The sequence below is a fragment of the Mus caroli genome, unplaced genomic scaffold (assembly GCF_978045245.1).
Source record: "Mus caroli unplaced genomic scaffold, Mus_caroli_1 scaffold_14, whole genome shotgun sequence".
Lineage (NCBI taxonomy): Eukaryota > Metazoa > Chordata > Mammalia > Rodentia > Muridae > Mus > Mus caroli.
Genome location: NW_028227269.1, coordinates 95,674,515 through 95,701,286, shown reverse-complemented (window position 1 = coordinate 95,701,286; position 26,772 = coordinate 95,674,515). Strand labels below are relative to the sequence as shown.

At 38.5% G+C, this 26,772-nt stretch overlaps 2 pseudogenes; one reads left to right on the top strand and one right to left on the bottom strand.

The window, feature by feature from the left end:
* Positions 1 to 2,696: 2,696 nt before the first annotated feature.
* On the top strand, positions 2,697 to 3,212 carry LOC110306578 (cofilin-1 pseudogene; annotated as a pseudogene).
* Positions 3,213 to 8,936: 5,724 nt separating this feature from the next.
* LOC110306577 (polyglutamine-binding protein 1 pseudogene) lies at positions 8,937 to 12,792 on the bottom strand (annotated as a pseudogene).
* Between the last annotated feature and the right edge of the window lie 13,980 nt (positions 12,793 to 26,772).

The window sequence follows — 26,772 nt, the reverse complement described above, 5'->3', positions numbered from 1 at the left end:
ATATATATATATATATATATATGTTTATATATCTGATTTAGAAACTGGAGATGCCATCAGTTAAAACTGAAACAACAGAAAGTCTAGATAATAATGATAGAACCCAGGTTTGCACATACTGAGGTGCGTATGTTGTAGGCAATGAGATGGCCCTATTCACCGAGAAGCTTGTATTCAATGCACGAAGCAAACTGGCTTGCAGACTTGGGTGTTATCAGGAAGATGTGGTGAAGGTAAAAGAGTCCTAGAATCCTTTCTGCATCATATTTAGGCCCTAAAGAGAAAAAAATAGGAATGTGATTTGGAAGAGGGATGTAAGCACATACAGGGTAAAGAGCAGGTGTGGATAGAAGTCCACCTGGCACCTGGCAAGTGCACTGTGAAGACTGAGTGGTCCATAGCTCTAAGTGTTGCCAAAAAATGTGAGAAGATAAGTCTGTCTCTGTCTCTCTCACACACACAATGAGAGAGAGAGGGAGAGAGAGAGAGAGAAAGAGAGAGAGAGAGAGAGAGAGAGAGAGAGAGAGAGAGAGAGAGAGAGAGAGAGAGAGAAAGAGAGGACTATAGAGTACCTAATGAGATTCTTCTCACATTCCCCCATCAAGGCTTTGTTTAACAAGAACCATCTAAGTGTCCTTTCCAGGCCTTTCCAGTATGCAAGTCTCCCTTCTGCCTCAGGAACTTTGTACTCGTTTCCTTTTTCATAGTTGGGTCTTACACCAGCTTTTTCTTTATCACTCCATGGTTCCCAGATCAGCTCTGAGACTTCAGATCTTATGATCACTTATGATCACTTTCTTGTGCTTCACAAAACCGGATACAAATGAGCTGTGAAACGGCATGTGTGAAATATTATATTAAGCAACTGTTTCCCTCAACTGCAACTCCACAGGAATGGAGGCTTCGTTTCTGTTTCTCACTTTTGCAGTTCTAATACCTCACGAATTGTCACAAGACATTAAGCACCCAATATATACAAAACTTCATTATTCATTGATAAAATTAAAAGCACTGTGACTTCTTTAATGAATGTGTAAGGAAATAAAGAGCTGATTGGAAAATTGTTGGCCAATTTCCAAAAGTTTCTTCCAGATATATTATCAGAGAGATGGGGGCAAACGAGACTGAGAAGACAGCTGAGCTCCAAGGAATGGGTGACAGAATTCCTGGACCCAAATGTCACCTCTGTCTTGGAACTGGTGTATGCTTGGAATGATCACATAACTGTTCTGATCACCTAACCATGTCTGCCATTTATTTATGTCACAGGGATGAAGACTGTATTCAGCAGATTCGTCAATATGGGCATTCTGTAACAGTACAGACTAAAACACATAAGACAGTGTCTGGCATGGCATTGACTTGTGTGTGTTTAACTTTTACTTTATATCACCAGCTACTTCTCTGTCCTCTTCCTCCTCCTTCTCTTCCTCCTCTTCCTCCCTCACCCTCCTCCTCTCCCTCTTCCTTCTTCTCTCCCCCCTTTTCACTTCCTCTTCCTCCCCCCCCAAGGATTTCTTCTATCACATATACATTTCACTTAGATCATTAACAGTCCATGGTGAATAGTCTAAAATTAACTATAATCCTAAGCATGTTCCTAATTACAGGACTCATTTAATCATCCAGTGACCTGAGTAGCTTTCAGATGCCAAGGTTTTCATCAGTCCATTTTTGTAATATTCAGGTAGAAATCACCCAGAAACTGTCTATATGTAGCATACAATTACTTCATCTAGCATTCAGACATGACGATACACTTCCCCATTTAGAATTTCATGACCCTTCCAGTGATATATGCCCTTTTCTTTTTAAATAGGAACAATTAAGAGCATATTACACCCAGTCTTCTAAATGTACAATAGAGAAGGTGACTTCTTTTCCTGTGACTTCGTTCATAGCATGAAACCTACCATTTATTTCAATGAGATGTGTTCTAGGGTCTTGAAGGAAATTCTATTTGATGACATGCAAGCTCAGAAAAGTAGTTTCGTAATGAAACTAAATTAATTGTTTATTTTGACAGAACTTCCACAAGCTGTAGATGACTATATAAATATTTAAGTAGAGAAGATCTTTATAGGCCTAATACATTTCATAATTCATTAAAATATGCAGGTAAAGCCAAATGATAAATTATATTTGAGTTATAATGCAAAATTATTCTAAACATAGATAACACTATTTAATATACAGAAAATAATAACTAATTTTTAACAACTGTTAAAAATGATGGCACATCCTTGCTATATCTATACTAGGAAAGTAGGCTGGGAGAATCAGATGTTTGAAGCCAGCCTAGGCTACACAGCAAGAAAATAATAGGTATGCATACAGTAATAAGGATTTAGTATCTATAGAGCAGGAGACATATGACTATCACTTATGAGCTCAGTCTATTGTCAACTTACTTATTACCTTTCAAATATAATATTATGAAGTGCTTTTAAAGATTTGTTTATTATATTTTGTGTGTGTGTGTGTCTTGCTTGCTCCAGTGTATGTGTACTCTGTGCATCTCTTGTGTCTGCAGAGCCTGGGAAAGTGCATTGGGGTCTTTGGGACTGGAGTTACAGGCTGTTACGAACTGCCATATGGGCTTAAAATATGCTGTATCTGTTCAGTTGGATTCTGGCAGCAGTGCAGTGGTTCTGTTCTTCTGTAGCTCTCTCTTTATCCCTTTCACTTCTGGAAACATGGCTTCTGGTGTCTGTGATGGTTTCATCAAGGTGTTCAATGACAGGAAAGTTCTCAAGTCCTCAACACCAGAAGTGAAGAAACACAAGAAGGCAGTGCCTTCATGCCTTCTGCCTGAGTAATGATAAGAAGATCATCCTGGAGAAGGACAAGAAGATCCTAGTAGGAGATGAGGGGCAGGCTGTATATGACCCCTACACCACTTTTGTCAAGATTTTGACAGATATGGACTGCTGCTCTGCTCTCCATGATGCAACCTACAAGACTGAGGAGAGCAAGAAGGAGAACCTGATGTTCATCTTCCAGGCCCCCAAGAATGCACCTCTTAAGAGAAAAATGATCTATGCTAGCTCTAAAGATGGCATGAAGAAGAAACTGACAGGAATAAAGCATGAATACAAGCAAACTGCTATGAGATCAAGGACTGTTGCACCCTGTCAGAAAAAGAGGTGACAGTGCCAGCATTTCCCTACTCTCAAAAGAGCTACCTTCAGCTCCCTACCTGGAGTATCTAGCAGCCCCAGACCTACTCTTGGATGTTGTAGGCTGCCACTTTCCTTCAAGATCAGAGAGGCTAGAGGGATCCCATCAGGGAGAGGATAATTCCTTCACCCCAATTGTCAAACATCCCCCCCCCCGAGAGTCCTCCTCTCTTTATCCTTGATGGTTCTAGCTTCCCCAAACTGCTTTTGATCTCCTGATTCATCCTGGTTTGAAGCAGAACAGGTCCTGTTCCAGGCACCCAATTTTGGGGAAGCTTTAGTTTTTTTTAATGACACCTATACTCTGCATCCCTCCCCATCCTATGCTGCCAGTTTCTAACAACAGTAGTGACTCTGTGATTGTCTGATCCTATGCGTAAATGAAATGTGGAAATGACCTTCCCTGTGCCAGCTGGGTGCCCTCCCTTTTCCCTTGATCTTGGCCACACATGGAAGCAGAACTAATAATGAGACCCCATTCAAAATAAATAAATAAATATAATAAAAAGCTAATTAACAACAAAAATGTATCATTAAAAATTCCTTAATAACAGGACACATCATTTACTGATATAGAAGGAAGACATTATTAAGTGAGAACAAATCAGATGAGAAGATAATTTTTCATTATAAGAACATAAACAGAACATACATGCCATTATTTATGCATTATGTATGTATATATTAATATACAGATTTCCATAGAAAACTATTGAATAAAGTAATCCTTATGAAAAATTTTTCAGTGGCTGCATTTCAAATATGAAACAAGGAGGAAGCTCACCAACCTATATTTTCTATTAGATAGAGTTAACATGCTACTTATTTATATAGAAATCGTTTTAAGGAAATGAAATTCTTTAATGTACAGAAGCAAAAATTCATCATCTCCTGCTGCTATGCACTAAGTTAGTGGTTTTCAACCTGTGGGTCGTGACCCCTTTGGGGAGTGGAATGACTTTTTCACAAAGGTTGCCTAAGACCATCAGAAAATACATATATTTATATTATGAATCATAGCAGTAGCAAAATTAGTTAGGAACTAGGAATGAAAATGATTTTATGGTTGGGGGGGGGGTCACCCCAGAATTAAAGGGTCATAGTATTAGAAGGGTAGAGAGCCACTGAGTGACTAAATGACTGTGTTGGATGATATGACTATATATACCAGAACCTTGACGTGTTCTTTAAGTTAACAAAACCTCCTCAGGATACTTGTTTTGACAAGATATCAGAAAATAAAGCTACAATAAAAAATCCTCAGTTTTGTACTTTGATGAACTAAAGTAGAATGATCATAAGTCAAGGGCAGTCTGAACAACTCAGCAAGACTTATATAAAAAATAAAATGTGACAGGCAGTTTGGAGGGATGGCTCCATGGTACAGTGCCTGCCTAGCATGCAGGAGGTTCTGTAGAATCCGTGACTCTCCAAAAGAGACAAGATTCCTAGATGGTCACATCAGTTAAGAAGTGTGAAGCTGCAGGTAATGGCTTATCCCTGTACAGTCAGCACGTGGGATGTTACGACAGAGAATTGTCACAGGTTTGAGATGAGTTCCAGGTCAGTGCAGATTGCTAGGAGAACTGGGTCAAAAAGTAACCAGCTTTCTAAACCAGGAAATACTAAAACAAGAATCAAAATGTTACAAAATACCGATTTATCAAAAACTTACACTTTTAAGTTAATTCTCTCATTTTCAACTGGGTTGGGAAGCATTATACTTTAAACAGTCTGTTCCAGTCAGATATTATGTAAATATGATGCAGACTTACTTATGTTAAAGTTTATCTGGTTTAAAATAGGAATATAGGGTTGAAGACGAAATGGTATGGTTTGTATTTGGACAGCTATTATTTTTTTTAAGTTATCTTGAATGAATTTTCCAAAGTATTTAGAACAGTCCACATTTTATCACTAAAACAATATTTTATTGTACATAAAACCATAATTTAAAAAATACTTGAAAATAAAGTAATTAGTTAGAGACAATTACTGTTTAATGGTCTAACATGTTGTTATATATACTTTTCTTACCATATATTTGCTAAGGATACATTTATGAAATAATCTTTACCAATTTTCAGAAACATATCTTAGTTTACTTTTCTGTTTCTGTGAAGAGAAATCATAGCTACTATGAATACTTATGAAAGATAGAATGTAATTGAGGCTTGTTTACAGTTTTAGAAGGCTAGTTTGCGGTCATCATAGCAGGAAGCAGACAGGCATGTCATTGGAACCGTAGCTTTACAGACTCTCTGAGCAGTAGGCAGCAGGCAGAGAGGGGGAGGGGGGAGAGGGAGGCGGTCCCTGGTGGGCTTTTGATACCTTACAGCCTACCCCAGTAATACACATTCCCCAACAAGGACATACCTCTAAATCATTTTCAAACCGTTCCACTAACTGGCAACCAAGAATTCCAACATATAAGTGTATGAGGGCCATTCTCATTTCAACTAGCACAATATGCTCAAATATTTTCATTTATGATAAACAAGAAAACTATATATTGTTATGTGATCACCTCAGCTTATCTCTAATCATGCTATAATGGGAATGAATTCAGGGACTTTTAGGTACTAAGAATTATAATGTTGCTACCCCCAAAATATCCATAGCTGAGTCTAAAACTTCATTATTATAAATTGAAAATTCCCTATGTAGGGTTGATATTTCAAAGAATGTGTGAAAAAAAGACTTTTGTTTGATACTGACTTAAAGAATCTAAAGGTTTATAGAAATTTACAAATGCACACATTGATTTTGCTCTTTACCCAAGATGCTATTTGTAGTACAGAAGATGAAGCACTGGGTTTTCTTGACGCTTAACTAAAGACCAATTCAGCTATCCAAGAGAGGTTTTCTTTCATTCAGTGCTGGCTATTCCATTAATACTTGGATGTGAGGTGCATGTACTGTATGGAGTGTCACAAATGAACTCAATGGCCAGCCCTCTTCTCAAAAAGCCTCTACTTTTCAGTGGATATGGATAATCAAAACATCCTCTCTTAATGTCATACAATGAAAATGGCATGGCAAAATAGGGGTACAGTAGGGGAATGCTAGGGTGGTGAGGCAAGAGTGGGTGTGTGAATGGGGCTGCACCCTCACAGAAGCAGGGGGGAGGGGATGGGATAGGGGGCTTTCAGATGGGAAACCAGGAGGGGGGATGACATTTGAAATGTAAATAAATAAAATAACCAATAAAAAATGTTTTTACTCCCTTAGAATCTGAATGATCACTGTTTAGGCAAATAAAAATTCCATCTCAACCTCTTGTTTGGCAAAGAATCATAGAATAAACCAACAGATACACTGACTCTTATTCCACATGTTGAAATATTAATGTAATAATGCTATTTATGCAAGTCACACACAAAACCAAGACAGAGGCTGGGAAGATGACTTGGTGGGTGAAGTCCTCATCCTGCAAGCATGAGAACCTGAGTTTAATCCCCAGAACAAAAAGAAACAAAGTGGCCACAGTGGAATTATTTATATTCTCAGCACTGGAAAAGGCAAAAGAGATAAATTCCTGGGCCAGCCAGCTTAGTCAACCTAGAGAGTTCTATGCTAATGAGAGATGAAAATTAAAAAAACAATGAAAGTATTTAGAGTCTGGGTTCAAGGCATGGGCCATCACACTCAGCATGCTGGCATTATTTGTATGCTATCATCTTGAAAATTATTATGGATTCAACAAGCAATTATTGTGTAGTTCCCACTAACAAAGAATTGAGTTTACAGAGATAAATAGAATGAGGTTTTGGCCCACAAGAATCACCTTATGGTCCAGTGAATGAGGTGAAGGGAGAAAACTCACATGCTCTCAATATAGTTAATGCTGTGATATATAAACCGATCAACACATGCTAATGTACTTTTTATCGATTTAGCTATTATCCATGCAACATATATTTATTGAGTTCTTTATAGGTTCTAAGATCAATGTTTAGCGTAATGCTGAATAAAAAGAAATCTATAGACCCTACTATCATGAAGAAAGTAATGACGGTATCAATTTAATAGCTTCATTACTTATTTTTAATAAAACCATTTTCAAAGTATTCTTGTAAACTCAGAGAATATATCTTAATATATGTGTCTATTTCTAAGTATGGGCACTTGAATGTCTGCTTTGCTGATTGGCCACTTCAAATAGTAACACGAAAAAATACCCCTAATAAATGAATCTGTAAATGGTATTGTAAGTGAAATGGCAGAAATAGAAAAGCTGAGTAATTTTATCATTGCTTAGTCGGGAGATATAAAGCACATCTTTAAGTTGTGTTTTGTTTTGTTTTTTGTTTTGTTTTGTTTTGTTTTGTTTTTCAGGTGTAACAGTGTAAAGGAAAGCCAATGTCTTAAATCACATTAATAGAGTCTGTGTTTTCTTTTCCTTTTCTTGTGTGTATGGATGATTTGCCTGCATGTATTTTTGTGTACCATGTGCATGGAGTGTCCATGCAGGTCAGAAGGGGAGATCAGATCCCCTGAAACTGGGATTACAGAGAGATATGAGCTGCCATGTAGGTTCTGGGCTCTCTGAAAGAGCATTCAGGGCTTTGAATTCTTCTCAGACTCATGTGTGTGTAGTCTTAAAAAAAAACATATGAGATAATTTAGCTATGCTATTTCTTAATTGCATACATTTAGGGCTCTTGTCATTATTAGAAACTATATGAAGCTTGGCATCATTTTAAGGGAAAGACTTGTTCAGTCCATAATGTCAGAGGCTGAAAGGGTCACATCAGGCAGTTGTATTGGTTCTGATGTACAGTGCAGCTCACAATGCATAGCCTCGTGGTGGGAATAAATTTCGGAGAACCTAGGAAAGGCACAAAGCCAAAAAGCAATGCAGAGTTTGGGGTGCTTTTATAACAGCTCACTCTCACAAGAACTTGGGGTCTCAGAACAGTCGGCCATAATTCTCTTAGAGAGCCAAGTTCCAAATGACCTATTCTAGGCTCACCCTTTAAAGATCTAGGAGGTGGCCTTGTTTCCTCACACTGGCTACCAAGTTTACATTAGGAGTGTTGGAGGAACAAGTCATATCCTAATTACAAAACAGACAAGTAGACAGATGAGAGAGAGAGAGAGAGAGAGAGAGAGAGACAGAGAGAGACAGAGAGAGACAGAGAGAGACAGAGAGAGACAGAGAGAGACAGAGAGAGACAGAGAGATAGATCTCATTTTGTCATATAACATTTTGAATATAACATTTTGTCATTTAAGAGGTAATTATTCCACATATCTCTTAAGTATGTATTTATAATAAGTATGCCTTCTTAGGAGTGGCCATACCTTACTGAGCGGTGGTCCCTTGGTCAGTTGATTGACTGGCACAACTGAATTACTTCACGTGTTCATGTTTTGGACTTTTAGGTTTCCAGGTTCAACACATTGTAAAGGATTACGCCTTTAAAAACAGCCATGTTTAAACCATTTCCAATAGAAGCTACTGTTGTTTATCACATGTTTAAAGATGTCTATAGTGTAAAGAGCTACTGAGGTGCACATCTATGGACAGGACAAAGACGACTCTGAGTAGAAAATCTCTGGCTAGTAGCTCCAGCGTCATATATATTTTTATGATCCACGAAAACCAAGTTCTGTAAAGGACAAGAAAGGGGTGGGAGTAGAGCTCACCGGTGGAATAATTATTCGACATGTGGGAAGCCATGGCTCCTGTCCCCAGAGACACAAGGAAGAAACACAGAAATGGAAATTGCCAAAGCTACAGGGAACAAAGGTTCAGTCCTGCTGATTGGTTCTGGAGGCTTCTGCATTGGTGCAAAGATAACACCTGGGGAAGGGTATGGACGCTGCTGGAAGAGCGGCCCAGTTGCTGTCTTGTCAGCCCTGATCTTAGCCTCATTTCTCTTGGGTAGTCCTGTTGACCTTGTGCCCCGGGGTGCATCTGAGTATGAGCTGAGATTCCTGGTGTCCAATTCTTCATCTTTCTTGTTCACCACTTTCTTGCTCTTGGGGTGAGGAGCCAGTTCATTTCTCCAATGGTGGTGCTGGTGTCTGTCGTCTTCCTGGTATGTTAAAACCAGATCCCTCTCTCTCTCTCTCTCTCTCTCTCTCTCTCTCTCTCTCTCTCTCTCTCTCTCTCTCTCTCTCTCTCTCTCTCTCCCTTGCCCCCACTTTGTCAAAGTTCTGCTCTCATTCTCGGTCATTTATGGTGGCTTCTGTCTGCCTTGTCATGGCTCCTGTCTGGCTTCTCGTGACTAAGTTCTGACTTCTCAAGATTTCTGTTCAGCTTCTCATGATTCCAGTCCAGCTTGTCCTCAGCATCTGCATTATCGTTCTTGAGTTTATTGGCAGATTTGGTAAGAACAAAGTTATGATCATGTGATGAGAGCCAGGACTTGAGGTCTGTCAACACATGCCAGTAGTGAGGGAGTTCACAAGAAAGTTCAAACACCTTGTACCAGCGCAGTGGCAGGCCCTCTGTCTGGGTGGCTCATAGTCGACAGAATGATGATCATAGTCTTCAGCAATAATCTCTTCCTCTGGCTCCGGTTCCGATGTTTGAGGATAGCTCCTCTATGCCAAGCAGGTCTGCAGTGCAACAGGGAGGGGCACAGTGGGTTGCTGACCAGACCTGGGCACTGGAGACTGGATGGACCAAAGACCCAGTTCCTCTCAGCATCGTATTTTTAATAGTACACAATTTGTTGATTTCTGATGGATGTTATAAACACCAATTTGATGATGTTCTACTATATAAAGCAATTAAAAAGTATATAGTAATGAGGAAATCTTCATATTGCCTAAAACCTCTCTTTGCATTTTATTTTTTGCATCATATTAAATTTTAATTAACTAAATATTCTTTATAGTATATATACCCCTTATGTGTTGTGCCCAAAATTTGTGAACTTGTTGTAGAAATTAGGTAGATTTAAATATGTTTGTTTGTAGAAATTAATTAGAATTAATAGATTTATTATTTCTGTTCAAGTTACATGGATTAATTGATGTTGGAAATGAAGCCAGAATAATCTGACCAATTATTAAATCAAAGGAGGAACATACTTCTGATAATCATCTGGTCAATAGCATTAATGAAATTGTCCTTATAAATATCTGAAATACTGCAAAGCATTTCCCTTGGATTTTTAGTTTGTTATTTCTAATGCATTACATTTTAGCAATGGTACTGGAAAACAATACTCTAAACATAATTAAGTTTGTTTCATTTGTGGGAGAGTTAATGATGTTGGGAAGTAAGTAGTTTTAAGAAATTATAAAAGATAGATTTCCTTTTTTAATGGAGTCATTAAAGATCATTTTGATTTCAATGCTTATCTTAGAAAAATTAGTTTCTGGGATCAAGGAATTTGAGCATTGTTTATAAACCATTATATCCCATCCATAATAATTATAACCTCATAAGAGGAAGTGGAAGAGGCGGAGGGGAAGGAGAAAATATATGACTTGTGCTGATGAGCTGACTGGAAACTTTTAAAATATTTTAGGAGTGTGATTAGTGCCATAACTCTTCTAATCTGCCCCAGTCATCCATGTCTTTAGCTAAAAACTTAGGCAAAAAGTGTCAAAGCAGAACATTAAGACCATGTTACCTGACTCCGTTGGAGAAAGACAAGCCAAACTTCTTGAAAGCGACAGGGGCAGCGCCTGAGCCAAGATGGCCAAAGTTTTGAGAAGTGGAACATGTCTACCTAAGAAACGCGACACTGATTAGGATTGAAGTGCTGAGGAGAACCCAGGACAAACAGGATAGGGGATAATGGGCAGATAACATCCACATGTAGCCACAGTGCTTCTTGCCTGAGCTTCTAGCAACAAAGCCATTCTCAGCTTCTATCTCAGAAAGGATGGGAACCTTATTGGATGAAATGATGATTCTTATACTTGATGCATAGAGAAATGAGACAGTTTCATACAACTTTTTAAACAGGTTTTGATTGTTTTCGTGTGATGTGTGTGTGTGTGTGTGTGTGTGTGTGTGTATGATGTGTGTGTGTGATGTGTGTGTGTGTGATGTGTGTGTGTGATGTGTGTGTGTGATGTGTGTGTGTGATGTGTGTGTGTGATGTGTGTGTGTGTGATGTGTGTGTGTGTGATGTGTGTGTGTGTTAATAGTTGCAATGGGCACAGAAAAAGCTTTGTTGGATTCTGCTATAATAATAATAAAAAACCACTTTCCAATGCCTACTGTCATGCCATGATAAAGATGTCATTCTTACAAACATGTTGAGGGTCTGTAAGTTAAGGATCACCTCCTTCTATATGTCCGGGTCATTCTGAGATTCAAGTCGAAGATTATTTATCAGGACATGACATTCTTATGGTTCAAGGCAAAGGCCTATTGCTATGACATAGTATCATAAATGTAGTAGCTCAGAACAAGATCTGAGGGTCAGATATGTAGGTTTGCCCTTGAGTTCTGAGTTGCAGGAGACTAAAAACAGGTTGTGTGCTGCTGGCTCTAAATGAGGAAGGATATTTTGGGGAAGAATGTACTCAGTAGTCTCAAGCTCACAGCAGAATATATAGAATAGGATTCAGGTCTCCTGTTCCTTGCTCTCTATGGAGGGAAAATTTCTCAGGTCTCTCTGAATTCTGAGCACATAGACTCCCTAAGCCAAGCAATGGGACACCGAATCTTCCTCATATTTGGCATCACTCCAATGAATATGCAACCCATCTCAGGAATACTCATTATGCTACCATAAAAATAACAAACGCGGAATCTTAAAAACTTCCTACCTACATCTCTGCTTAACTTGATCCTGTGTCTTTGCAGTAAATGCGTGGTTTCTGTCACTGCAATAAATCTTCTCTGGACTGTGCTTTTCCTATTTCTCATGGCAATAAATCTGATTCTTTGTTGTCTGATCTTGAATTCCAACCCCAGAAGACCAAGTATTTCCAAGACTCCCACTTCTGATGGCAGATTCACCAGATAACACGAGACGACCTTTCTATTTTTAAAGTTGGTGATTAATGACCTTAATTATATCCACAAAGTCCCTTCACTCTAGTACTTAGAACAGTGTTTGGCTGAATAAACTGGAAAACAAGAGTCTTTGGGGAGCATCCTTAAATTTTTGTCTTTAGAATTCTAAGAGTGTGATAAATCTCTTAATATATACATGTATCAAAGGCACTGTTGAAAAAGCAAGATCAATAGAAATTAAAAACCAACCAACAAACAATACCCTTTGAGTTGTTAAGAGATACACTAGAAGAGAGCGGTGCCTGAAAACTTAGAGAAATTATGAATCCATCTTTTAAAACTGCTTCATAAAAGGAATAAAGGCATTTAAAATTTATTTCTAGGGTTCATAGTAATGGCATTTGAACCTGCACAAAGAAGGGGATTCAACTCCGGGATAGTGTATTAGAGTCAGAGGGGATCAAAGTAGGCAAGCTTGCAACCTCAGTAGTAGCCAGGCAGAAGATGAAAAGGTATGAGTGGAAAGACACAATTTCTGAGTAGGAGCCAGAGAGCTGGAAAGCCTAGCAGATAGCATCTACAGATGCTGAGGGGCAGACTATTGAGGCACATGGGTACTTACCTATTTGAAGGACAATTGTCCCTCCCATGTCTATACCTTACCTCTAACAGTGTCATGTTTCTTTACATTATTTGGTTTAGGCTAATTTTTTTTTTATAAAGTATCGTTAGATTTTCTAAAAAGCTATTTCCTCTGCAGATGAAGGGTCATATCTCAAATGACTCCTCACCTAGTCCAGACACAGGGGACATTGCCTGGATATATCAAAGTATATGTTACTGTGATGGTTAAATTGATCGGGAACTTAATGGGGTTAGAATCAACTAAGAGTCAAAGTTCTAGGAAGGTCTTGCAGGGTATGTCTGCGAAGAATTAGCTAAAGGAAATAAGCCTATTTTCAGAGTCACCAGTATGATCTCGTGATAGCCCAGACATAAAGAAGTCCAAAAACAAATGAACAAACAAACAAACAAAACAAAACAAAACAAAACAAACCAACCAACAAGCAAAACCCCAAATAAACAAAAATGCCTAAGAACATGGAAGGTTGAGCTCATTTTTAATTCTCATAGTGTTATTTGAAAGCAAAAATTTTCTTTTGAAGCTCAGCTCCACATAGTTTTACTCTATTTCTATACTTTGAAATGATTTACTTTTTATTTTATTCGTGTGTGTGTGTGTATGTGTATGTGTGTGTGTGCCTGTGCGTGTATATCATGTGTGTGGGTACATGTTGGAGCCAGAAGATGGTGTCAAATCCTCTGGATCTGGAATTGCAGATGCTAAACCATCGCCTCAGACCCTCTGTGCTTTTAAAAATAGGCATCTAAAATGGTCAGACTAAAATGGTCCTTCAAAACTTCAAGGGGGCAAACAGAATGAATCCAAAGTCACACGGATATGCTGGTTTGCCTCTGCAAGAAGGAAATGGGTGCCATCTGGGAGGAGATTTCATTTGCTGCCTAATTAATTCTCCATGTTCCCAGATATGCTCGTGCATAGCTCTCAGATACAACTGCAAAAGGGAACAGATGGCTTCGTGCACTTACCTATTGCCTACTGTGATCTTCTCCCTAATTAATCTAAATGCAGCGCCCATTATTTAATCTTAATCAAAACTTCAACTCGCTAAGTTTTCGGGTATCATTATGAAGTCGTTTTCCTTTGTTCTCATGTGCTTACTGCACCCTGATGGTTTCCTTGCAGAAGCATCAGTTCCAGCCGTGATGCTTCCTTCCACACGTACCTCGTAAGCAGGTTCTTCAGTAGTTAATGTCAGAACCCTAATCCAGGGACAACCGACATGGACGGTCTGAAATATTTTTAAGTTGATGTGTCACATAAGCACAATAAAGCTCATATTCTTGTGTGTGTGTGTGTGTGTGTGTGTGTGTGTGTGTGTGTGTGTGTATGTGTGATGTGATGTGATGTGCATGAAGATGCTTACGCAGGCCAGAAGAGGGAGTCAGATCCCTGAGAGTTGGCTTTACAGAAGGTTTCGAGCCACCTGACAGGGATACTAGAAACCAAAGTCTGCTCTTGTGAAGAGTAACACATGCTCTCAACAGCTGTGCCTTCACTCCAGACCTTCATATGCTTTATTGAAATAATAATAATAATAACACCCTGATATAGCTATTGCTTGTGAGGCTATGCCAGTGCCTGGCAAATACAGAAGTGCATGCTCACAGTCATCTATTGGAAGGAACACAGGTTCCCTAGTGAAGAAGCTAGAGAAAGTACCCAAGTAGCTGAAGGGATTTGCAGCCCCCAATGGAGGAGCTAGAGAAAGTATCCAAAGAGCTAAAGGGATCTGCAACCCTATAGGTGGAACAACAAGATGAACTAACCAGTACCCCTAGAGCTTGTGTCTCTAGCTGCATATGTAGCAGAGGATGGCCTAGTTGGCCATCAATGGGAGGAGAGGCCCTTGATTTTGCGAAGATTATAGGCCCCAATACAGGGGAATGCCAGGGCCAGGAAGTGGGAGTGGGTGGGTTGGAGAGCAGAGCGGGGAGAGGGTATAGGGAATTTTCGGAGAGGAAACTAGGAAAAGGGATTTCATTTGAAATGTAAATAAAGAAAATATTTAATAAAAAATTAACATTTAAAAAAACAAAAACAATTCTGCAGCTATGCCTAAGATTATATGTCCAGGACTGTGAAACATGAAATATCAAAATTTCTTTGTTAACATTAATAAATATTATATTTCCCTTTAATATTATTTAATCTGTATCTTTCAAAAATATCTGTAACTAATATTTGACATTAATTTATTTTTTTTCTGATATTGATTGGTAATACACTTCAGTCACTTTTCTCTGGTTCCCCTTATAATTGTTTGGAGAAATTTGAAAATTAGAGAGGTTGTGATTTCCAGTTAAAGTTGGTTTTATAGTATTTTCATCAAGTTATTGGAAGAAATACATCTAAGATAAAATGGCTATGAATTACAGGACAGTTACTTTCATTTCTTTCTTTTTTGTTTCTTTTATCTTTTAAAAAATGTTTCTCCTTTTATTGAAAATAGATTCTTTTCTCATACACTATATCCTAGTTATAGTTTTGCCTCCCTTCACTCTTCCCGGTTCCTCCTCACCTCCTCTGCTCTCTGGATGCATTCTCTTTCTGTTTTTTATTGGAAAAGAACAGGCTTCTAAGAGGAAAAAAAAACCCAAAATGTGACAAAATAAAATATTGTATGATGAAGCAAACTAATGTTGAACCTGACAACTCAACAGGAGGAAAATTTTCCCCAGAGTAAGCACAAGAATCAGAGACCCATTTGTTCTCATAAAAATTTTAAGAGTCCCATAAAAATACTGAGCTGGTAGCTATAATATACATGTAGGGGACCTGATATAGACTCATGTAGGCCCTGGGACTCTGTGAGTTCTTATGCAGAGCAGAGGGCCTTGTTATCCCCACTACACATCTTCTACGGCTCTTAAAATTTTTCTCCCTCCTCTTCTTTGGGATTCTTTGAGACCTGAGAAAAGGGATTCAACGGAGACCTCCCATTGTGCAATATCTGCCTGTGGGTCTTTGCATCTGTTCCCATCTGCTGCTGGATGAAGCCTATTGAGAATCATATTCCTATTATAGGGATTTGTATTAGGATCATGATCACACATCTTAGGAGGTTTCCACTGCACTGGGTTTTAATACTATCCCCTAAACACCCCCCAATCCCAGGCATCTTCCTATACTTTCTCCCTCTACCCCATTGTTCCCTCATCTGATAGCCCCAATCCCATTCCCATGCACCCCCAGTCTGCTTATAAAATTTACTCTACTTCCTCCTCCAAGGGAGTTCCATGCAGCCCTTTTTAGGGCCCTCCTCTTTTCCTAACCTTCCTGGATTTAAGATTGTAGTTTGTTTATCATAACTCAATGGTTAACATCCACTTATAAGTGTATATATCATATTTATGTTTCTGAGTTTGGGTTACCTCACTCAGGATGATTTTTTTTTCAATTTCCATCCATTTTTTTCTGCAAGTTTCATGATATCATTTTTTTAAACAGCTCAGTGGTACTCCATTGTGTAAAAATATCATATTTCTTTTGTCATTCTTCTATTAAGGGACATCCAGGTTGTTTCTAGTTTCTGACTATTATGAATATGAATGGCCAAGTGTCCTTGTGGTAGGCTAGAATGTCTTTTTGGTACATATCCAAGGATAGCTCCCAGGAGCAGTAAGAGAGGTGTGGGTATGACTTCAGTCTACTTGTTGTCCTGGGGGGGCACAGTCCTTGGGTTAATAAGAGGTACCTGCTGGGGTTGGGATCTGGGACAAAGCAACAAGTTGGGGGGGGGGGGCGGGGAGAAGATTAGAAAGGGAAAGTCTATGTGATACACAGGAGATGGCACACAGGGAAAGTTGCTAACAGTCTTCTGCAACAGAGCTGGGGATGATGTTATGGGATTGGATCTGGGGAACAGAGAAAGAAGAGAAGGACTATAGGTAGCCTGCTTGATTTTTTTTTCTTGGTATGCGTTATCAGGGGGTACCTGCTAGAATTGTCTGTGGAAAACAGCAACAAACTGTGGGAGGGAAGTTAGAAGGGGAAGGTCTGTGGAATCTACAGGGAATAGACTCAAGAGGGCAGGGAATGGCTGCCAAGGGTGCTCTGCTTCAGAGCTGGAGATGAGACTGGGGATTGGATCCAGGTAAACAGAAAGCTACTTTCATTTATTAGAACTAGAAAAATAATAATTAATTATGAATTAAGACAAAATAACCTCAATTTAACCTCAATTAAGTAAATATGCATTTGATTTTAATAAAGTAATTAGCCTAATAATAATATATAACTCTATATGCATCTTCACAATAAACAGACTGTGTTTCTTACATCAGGCAAGATAGGATAATTTGTATTTTCTGACCCTAGCACTTCTTTACTAAGTCAGGGAATTAAATATCTGTGTAGAGTAACTGTGTTGGTTTTTTTTTTTTGGAAGTAGCTTGTTGGAGAATTTATTCATTACACGTTCCATTTTATTTTCTGGCATAGTTCGTTCACCCACGCACGTATTATTCTGCACTGCTATTCAACTTTGGCTTTTTACATGAGTCTTTCACAAATCTGAGAGGTCGGTTGCAGGAATTAGAGATCATATCTCATTCACTCTTTATCCCCAGAATCTGGAAATGTGGTTAGCACATTGTTTAGGATCAATGAGTGTTGCAAAATGAATGAATCCCCAGATTTACTGGAAAAGGTGATGATAGGGTACAAGACAAACTCAACATGGATTTTCTTCGGGTGGAAAGAATGATTCTGATTATTCAGTGCATGTGAATAGATTCACAATAATTCTTCTTAAATAAAGAAATATCTATTCTTTTCATGCCCACATGTTTTATTCCTTTTATTTAACCTCTTCCTGTGCTTCCGGGAAAAGACAAGCCTGAGCACAGCTCTCTGCAAACCACTCAGCTGGGTCTGCCTGCTGGTTGCTTACTGCTGTGTAGCTGCAATAGGATGAGTTCACTGCCTGTACATCTTAAGGCCTTCTGCCTGTGTCCTGGAGTGTCCTCTACCCTCACTTGTACCATCACTGCTCAAACAGTTAAAAATGTCAGTCTCTTTGTATCTCACCTAAGGTATTTTCTTCTCTTTCCTGCCAACACATTATATCTAAGGAACATATTTAGCTCTTATGTGTGGCCTTCCTATAACATACAAGAGAAATATCCAATATGTCTGATTATGAAGGTACCTTAGGTAACATGTAAGCATTCTTAGTCCTCTTGACAGATAATATTCCAAGTTTTACAAAAATGTATTCAACAGGATGGAATTTATCACCTTTAAAAAACCCATTCTAGTGCAATCGGTATTTTATGACATTTTCTCCAATACTACTCTAAAATATATTACCTTTTAACTTGTTTGTGTAATATTCTCAGAAATCGTATTATAAATCAAAAGAGAAGCCATCTATATCTGAGTGGGACTTCCTAATAGCTTAGTTCGTTGTTGTTTAGAACTCTCCAGAACATCTTTTGTGTGCCTCCTATGTACTTATGAACATTTAGATGTTTGCCGTTTCCTGGAATTCACTTGCTTCTGCTTCTCTCCATTCGTTAGTTAAATCCAATACTCACCTTTAAACAATAACTTGATAAGCCAATACTTCTCTTGTGGTTTTGTATGTCTGTGTGGTTGTATTTGTGTGTATGCACTTGTGTGGAGGTGTGTATGCACACGTGTGGTGGGGGAGCATGTGGTGGGCAGATGTCAATGCTGAGTGTCTTTCTCAATTGCTTACTGTCGTCTTTTTTGAGATGGAGTCTCTCATTGCACCCGGAGCTTACTGATTTGGATAGGCGAGTTGCCTCACACCCCTCAGGGATCCTCTTACTTTTGTTTCCCCAGGACTTGGGTTACAGGGACAGATATTCATGTCCCAGCTTTTTACATAGTTGCGCAGATCTGAACACAACTCTTAATGATCAAGTAAAAATACTTTATCAACTTAGCTAGCTGTCTAAACCCTGTCATATAAGCTTGGTGAGTTGTATTTACAACTTCGAGTTTTAAATGCTTTTTTGTTTGCTTCCTTAGTTGCTTCTGTGACAGGGTCTTCCTCTGTCACTCAGGCCTCATAAAACTCACTATGAAGCCCAAGATGGCCTTGAACTTGTAGCTTTATCTTCCCAAGTACTGAGATTCTGCACATGAATTTTAGAATTTAGCTCCAAATAGAACTTTTAATTTAGGTTCTACCTATCCATCTATTTAACCATTTGTGTGTGTGTGTGTGTGTGTGTGTGTGTGTGTGTGTGACAGCTTAATACTTATACTTATCCAAAGGAAACAAATGATACTCCTTCTGATTGAGTAATATGTTACTATTAGAACAAAGATACAGAGGGTTGATGGCTTGCAAGTCGTACAGCTGTGAACGCATCCACCGAATTCTAATTCTGGAGTAGTAAATGAGACAAGAATGTCATAATAGCTTTACACATTTATTAGGCAATCGGGTTAATTCTTTTGGGTATATCCAGCTGTTATTTTCTTATGACATTTGAATACAAGTTTAATAAAGCAAAGACAATATAAACAACTAAAAATGAAGGGAGGTATATTCTCCCATCTTTATGTAGATACTATATCATAGTGATCAATGGAAGTGTCATAAATTACTGCTTTACATCTGATGAAGCAAACTCATACGCCTGTACCCATATGACTGAGCAGTCCTGATGGTCCACAGGGCAGCTCCTGCCCAGCTCTTCCCTTGCTCTTGTCCAGCTTTGGGAAGCATTGACCTTATTCAGTGTCCTAGATCCAACTCCAATTATAGCACCTTCAGTTACTCTACTCTTTTGAAGAGCCCTAAGAGAGTAAGTGTCTTGGGTCCTGCTCAGGTTATTGCAGACTCAGTGATGGCTTCCTGTTACTTAGTTATGCAAAATTTCAAACTCCTCCAAAACTGGGTAATTGGAGCATAGGTCAATAATACTCAAGATATCTTAGCACTGAGTGCTTTGGTAACTGCAAATTCTATGCAATGTTCTTTTTAGAAAAATAAATGAATAAAATCAAAGATCCCACAAGAAGCAATTTTCACATTACTTAAACCCAAAGTTAAGAGAACCCTAACCATTGCAACTAAAGTTTTTTTTTTTTTTTTGGTTGGGTACTATTTATTTCTCAAACAAAATTTTGTTTAAGTAACAATTGGAAGCTAAGAAATGACTCAGTCTGAATGTGGCTGCCACACAAGCATCACCTGTTGTTAGATTCCCCAGTTGGACTTGAAAACAGGCCTATAGTACCAGAAGTCATGGACTTATACAAGAGGTTCTTAAGGATTCTGGGCCAGCCAGTCTATCTACAGGAAAGGGCTCCAGGCCCAAGAAGAGATCCTGTCCCCAAAAGTAAAATGGAGGGCAATAGGGACAGACATACACTATTGTTGACTTTTGAGCTCCATGAGTGCCTGCAGACACTCATGAACACACACATGTGCATATAACTCACACACAAGAATCATGAAGACAATTACATTTAAGGGATACAATTCTGTTAATATGATTCCAATTCGTTTCTGATATGCTGTCATCAAGTCAAACGACGGTCTTCTTGAAGAATCTCTTATGTCTGGCATGGGTCTTTTGCTACCTCTATCGACTTATGTTCCAGTTTGGCTTCTAAATGCTGCCAAAAGTGAACAAATTGAAGTTTTGTTTGCTATGTGCTTTGCTTTTTATGACATGGTTTCATATAGTCAAGGATGGCCTCAAATTTGATATATAGCTAAGGATCGATTTGACCTTTTCTGTTGTATGTGTTTATAGGAGCAATATGTATGTGCAAGTGGGTATCGATGCATGCGTTCATATGTTTGTGTGTGGAGCCATGTAGTCAGAATGGTGGTGGCCACTTAGATACACATGTTAGGGACTATGCAGCCACAAAGGCATCTCCTGCAGGAGGACCTAGTTGAAGACTTCCTGAGAGATCAAGGATTGATGACACAGACAATGCCAGCCAACTGAGAACTAAACTTTTAAAACTCTCATTCAAGAATGAATTTGGCACAGTGCCCAGTGGGTAAAAAGGACTTGGAAAATACTACTTACTTTGGAATGCAGAAAAAGATGCACATACCGTCTCACCTTGTTCTAGAGACTGTATGGTGATAACCAAAGGAGCTTTAATACTGCCAGCTTATTTGCTTTCTAAACTTTAACTTATCCTCAATCGAAGAAACTAATGACTACTTAATATATCTTGGAAGTAAATATATGAATTAAAATTTTAAAGTTTTAAAAATGTATATTTATCTTACAATTCAACTAAATGTAGATATCACTTCTAAGAATCCAATTGCATTTCCAAAGTTTTGGTTAGGGTTTCATAGTTGGATGAGTGACAGGTGTAAAATATAAATAAGAGATGCCTCAGATCCTTCATGTCATGAATGCTTGAGCAAAGAAAAAGCATCCATGCAAATAGGGTGACTCTTTCACCTGGTCTACAAAAAAAAAAAATAGATTTGTAAAGAGAGAATTTGTGTCCTTCTCCATCCCAATTAAAATGACAGGTCTCTAGATTCAGTTGCAAAGGAAGTATAAAGAGAATATATAAACATATTGGTATTCCAAAATTGTAAAATCCCATCTCCCATATATGCACACAGCCTATTAAACTTTTGGATGATTAAGCCAAGAAAGAATTAGAAGCAGCAGTTTTCTTTTGTTTCTGTAGCAAATTCCTAATAACATTTTTATAGCCTGTCTAAAGCAATGACTTAAATTCTAGTTTATCTCAACATTTAAGCTGCTCCATCTTTCCATTTATATACTGTACTAAATATCCATCTTCATCACTGTGGAAGATAAACTATTTGTATTCTCATCTTATTCTTCATAAGCAATCCCAAATATTGCCACAAATAAAAGGGAGAATACACTATGAGTTAAGTAAGATAATGGTGAGTTAGAGACTGTACAATATATTTCTAAAACATTAACAAGCAAATGGGATATAAACAAATCAATAACAGAACCTATAAAAGCATGAAAAGGCAAGACATCAGCGTTTAAAGAATTCTCGTGTCAGTGTATTACTGGAATCCGCTACAGACACGTGCCCTGGGGAGTAGTCAATTTACTTTTATTGCTCTGGTTATGAGTTGACTATTCTGGGTGAAATTGTCAGAAGACGGTGAAAGAAAACCATTTGTTGTCTCTAGTCGTTTGGGGTGGATTCTTACAAGGTGAAATTCAAGAATTCACAGCAGATTCTAAACAAGACATCTCAACATTCCAGAAACACCCAAGGGACTATTCAGAAGAGTTTGAATGTCTGTACATAAAGTTTTCACTCATCCAAAGCCTCCTAAGCCTTACACCGAGGGGTTATGACAAATGTCTTGATTCCCAAGGCACCGGAAGTCGAATTAGCACTTTAAAAATGTTAGCCAATAAGAAACATTAAGATAAGGTGAATTTAAAAGAAACAAATAAAGAAACAAACACACAAACAAACTTACTAGATCTACTCCTATTAGAAATACAGGCAAAAAAAAAAAAAAAAAGAAAGTACAGGCATTGCCCCATATTCTTGCAGCTGATTATGGTCTCCTTTATCATTTATTATTATTTTTTCCTTTTTTATTGTGATGGACAGTGAGGCTGGTTGAGAGTCTTAATAATGAAACTCTGGGTTCCCATTTAAGTGTTTCTGAATAGTAATTTTCATTACTCTTGAAGTGTTTATTACAGCTCAGTTCTTCCTGGGTTCCATTCTCACTCTTGCCTCCTTATTTCACAGTGGTAATATTATCTGCACTTGATCCTCAAGGAGGATTAATCTGCCCAGCTTGACAAACAGAGTACATAATAGAATGAGTGGTTGAAGCAACAGATATTTATGCCTGGGAAGTTATGAGTCCAGGAACAATGTTCCTTCATGGTCTAGTTTCTGGTGTGTTCTTTCTCCCTGGCTTGTAGAAAGCCTTCTTCTCATGTTCTTCTAGTCTCTTCTACATGCCTTCAGAAGGGAAGATGCATTTACAGTATTCTGCTGCTTTCTTTTATACAGCCATTATCCCTGTCAGATTAGGGACCTCAAGAAATGTTTACTATGATTCTAAGTGTCTCATACCTAAAGATATATCATGCTGAAGGGTCAGTCTTTAACATACAAGAGAGGTGTGCTTGATTTAGTCTATAACTCAAGATCTCTCACTTTAACCATTTTGCTGAAACAGTTTTTCATTTCTTTTCTTTTTAATGTATGCGCATATGTATGTATGTATGTACGTATATTTTCTTGTTTATTAGTTTTTAACAAAGGACACATTAACTCAGGTTTGATTCCACTTTTCTGTGTAGCTAAGACTGGTCTTGAACTCCTGATCCTCCTGCTTCAATATGTCATATGCTAGGATTACTAGTGCACATGCCTACATACTACTCAGTTTTTCTTAGATTTGGTTTTGATGGTTTTAGGTATGTGTGTTAACATGATTTTAAAGTTTAACATGGAGTTCTAATAAAACAGAAGCACTGTGTACTATGGAATGAATTATTCCATTTTATTTTGTTTTGGAAAGATTTTGCAATCCAAATTATTGAATGAATAGTTCAGTCATGCAATCTCACAGCCATTTTTTATTAGATAATAGTTAGCTTTTCAAGAGCCTTATCACTTGGAAAGCTGAGGTAAACATACCCTGTTTTAGGCCAATTCAACTCTATGATGATATGAATAAAGTTGTCTCAAAAACCTTCATTGTGTCTGCCAATTCCAAACTATCCAGACATGATTTTTGCCAAGTTTATACCAATTTTCTTTAACTTGCCTTGAATCGCTAAAGCTCATGTCCTATAAGGTGGGTTTCCATGTAAAGGTTCTTGCTACCAAGTTGAAGACCTAAGTTCAATCCCTGAGATCCACATGGTAGAAAAGGAGAAGCAGCTCTGGCCTACAGATGCCTACTATGGCATGCGTGTACCCCAATACACATGTATTTACATGTGCATGCATGGGTGAGTTTGCATATACATACATATGAACACACAAGTAAGTGAATGTAATAATAAAGATATCTTCAGTTCAACCATCAAACTGTATATACATATTTTTCCTTCTATCGCCATATAATTTATATTACCATAGACTGTCACTCTGCCCCATCCAGATGGTGTTTGGCTTTGCTCTTTAAAGTTTAAAACTTAGTGTTTGCTTGTTACTGTATTTGGAAAGTTCTAACTCTACATGTCCTAGTGGCCCATGGGCCATGCAAGAAGGGCAGCTTCCAGCTTAAGCTGAAATCTCCATTCCCACCACATGAGGAAAGACTTTTATCCTGTGGGTACCAACACTTGCAAGTGCGCAGAAGTAATATTAACATAGAAAGGAACCACATGCAGAGATAACGAGAAAGGTGCTCTTGCTTTCTTCTCCTGGTTCTTCTTTCTTCGAATGCATGCCATGAAGATGAGCAAACCAGTTACACTTCACTCCGTATCACTTTCATTTATAAATCAGCAAGAACAATGACTATATCCCTTTATTTTCCTATAATTGTGTGTTCTTTGAAAATGTTGTGCCATGTGTAGAGAAGGAAGGACAATTTGTAGGAATCAGTCTCTAGAGTCCCTGTGTGAATCGAGCCCAGGTCCTTAAACCTGGCAGCAAGCCCCCCATATCTACTGAGTCACCTCACAGGTCCCAAGCTATCTAGTGATGCAGAGAAATTGGATAGGACTGCAACAAAGACCTAAAATGTGGATGCAGCTTTGGAAACAGGCAACATGTAGGGGTTGGACAAAATTTCAGGTTTGTGCTGGAAATGTGTTAGAGTGTTCTGGGAACTATCAGCACAGAAAAAACAGAGAAATCATCAAAGCAATAACCAAAATCAGGAGGCTAAAGAGAAACAAATAATTCTACTTAACAAATGTGCAACTAATTATTAGCAGACCTTTGGTAAAGATAGGGATGTCAAAAGCCATTTGGGTAATGTTCCATACAGAAATGGGAAGAAGCTATTGAAAGACAATTAATGTTATAAAGTTAAAGTAACTTGGCTAAGTCATGCGAGTGTCTTAGTAACTTGTAGAATGTAGAACATAAATAATGAAACTGAAAATTTAACTGAGTAGATTTATAAAGGAACTGTGGCAGGAGCAAATCACTTCCCTTTCCTGCCTGCAATTAACAGAATATGAAAAGAGAAAGATGCATCGTAGAATGAGTTAAGTTCACCCAGTAAGTTTAGAAGACACAATATCAAACTAAAGAGGACTAGTCTACAAAGCGAGGATCTCATGGAACTCTTTGCTAGATCTTAAACCTACTTTAAACCTGCCAGTTTTCTTTCTGTTTCTCTCTTTGTTGCATGGAGATGGCTATCCTACACTTAGTCTAAGACTGTATTTCATGCCATCATATCTGGCTTTCCCATGGTCAAAGCAGGAGAAGAATTTTGTTGCAGGTTACACTGTATCTTATGTCTCCACCAGAAGCCATGCTTAACCAAATAAACATGCACTCTTTGGCTCAGTCAAGTTGATATGTAAAAGTAGCCCTCACAACAGGAAGAACCCACAACTTCTTCAGCGAAAAATTTCCAACAGTCTTTAAAGCCAAAAAATTAAAGGTACTCTTACTTTTCCCCCTGTATATGTTAACCCAGTGTTTTAACAATGTCTCAGAATAGACAATGTGGCCGTCAGATGAAGAAATGTCTATCACCATTACCTCTGCATGTCAACCATTCCTCTTGATTCAGAATATGATTTCCCTTTTTAGTTCCCCTGAGGCAAGTAATTTGACAAATTTGGAAGGACATGCAGAGATTGATGGGAGGATTGTGCCAGAAGCTGCCTCTTTCTCAAAGCTGCTGATTTGGGGCCTCTGGATTCCTCAGAGCTGTCTTGTCTTTTTTTTTTCTCTCTCTCTCTTTTTTCTTTAAATTTGACAGCCTTCTTCTTGTATGGCACAATATTTATCTTGCAAGATTGCTTCTGCTTATGTCAAAATAAATAAACAACATGAGAAAAAAAATCCAGGAGAGATGAAAATGACAGGCAGCGAGCCTGTTCAGAGTAAACACACGACATTGCATATCTGATGAGTTTCTGGAGCTGGTTCTCAGGCACTTTGAGAAATGGGTGACAGTTATGCAATGGTGTGTGTTCTCCTTTAGTTCTGCATACATATGTTTGCGTGTTTGTCTAGATACATTTGTACGTATAGATATGCATAGCATACATGTCTGCACAGGTACTACCTGTGTGCAGTACCAACAGAGGTCAGAAAAGCACTGGATCTCCTGGAACTTCAGTTGAATGTGACTGTGGGCTACCAAGTAGGTGCTGGGACCCAAACCCTGTACTCTGGAAGATCAGCTAGCACTTTAACACACTGAGCCAGCACTCCAGTCCCTCCTGTAAAGTTCCTAATTTGAAACGTAAGGCCAAATGATCGATGTGTTCCCTTTGAGAAAACTGAGCCTTGGTATAACACAGGAATTCACCGCAACTACACAGCTAAGTAGGAGGGCTGGTCTAAACTCAAAGTAATTTAATTCTATTAAAATTTTTATCAAGTAGGTCTTAAAGAATATTTTTTTTTTTTTACTTTTTACTGGTTAGTTTATTTATTTACATTTAAAATGTTATCCCCTTCCATTTTCCCCTCCACAACTCCCCTATCCAACTCCTCTCCCCACTGCTTCTATGAGGGTGCTCCTCACCCCACCCACTCCTGCCTCACTGACCTAGCATTCCCCTATGCTGGGACATCAAACTTCCACAGGAACAAGGACCTCCCCTCCCACTGATGCCTAATAAGGCCATCCTCTGCAACATATGCAGCTGGAGCCATGGGTCCCTCCATGTGTACTCCTTGGTTGGTGGTTTAGTCCCTGGGAACTCTGGGAGCTCTGGCGGTTGCTATTGTTTTTCTTCCTATGGGGTTGCAAACCTCTTCAGCTCCTTTAGTCCTTCCCCTAACCCCTCTAGTGTGGTACCCGTGCTAAGTCCAATGGTTGACTTCAAGTATCCTCATCTGTATTGGTAAGGCTCTGGCAGAGCTTCTCAGAAGACCGCTAT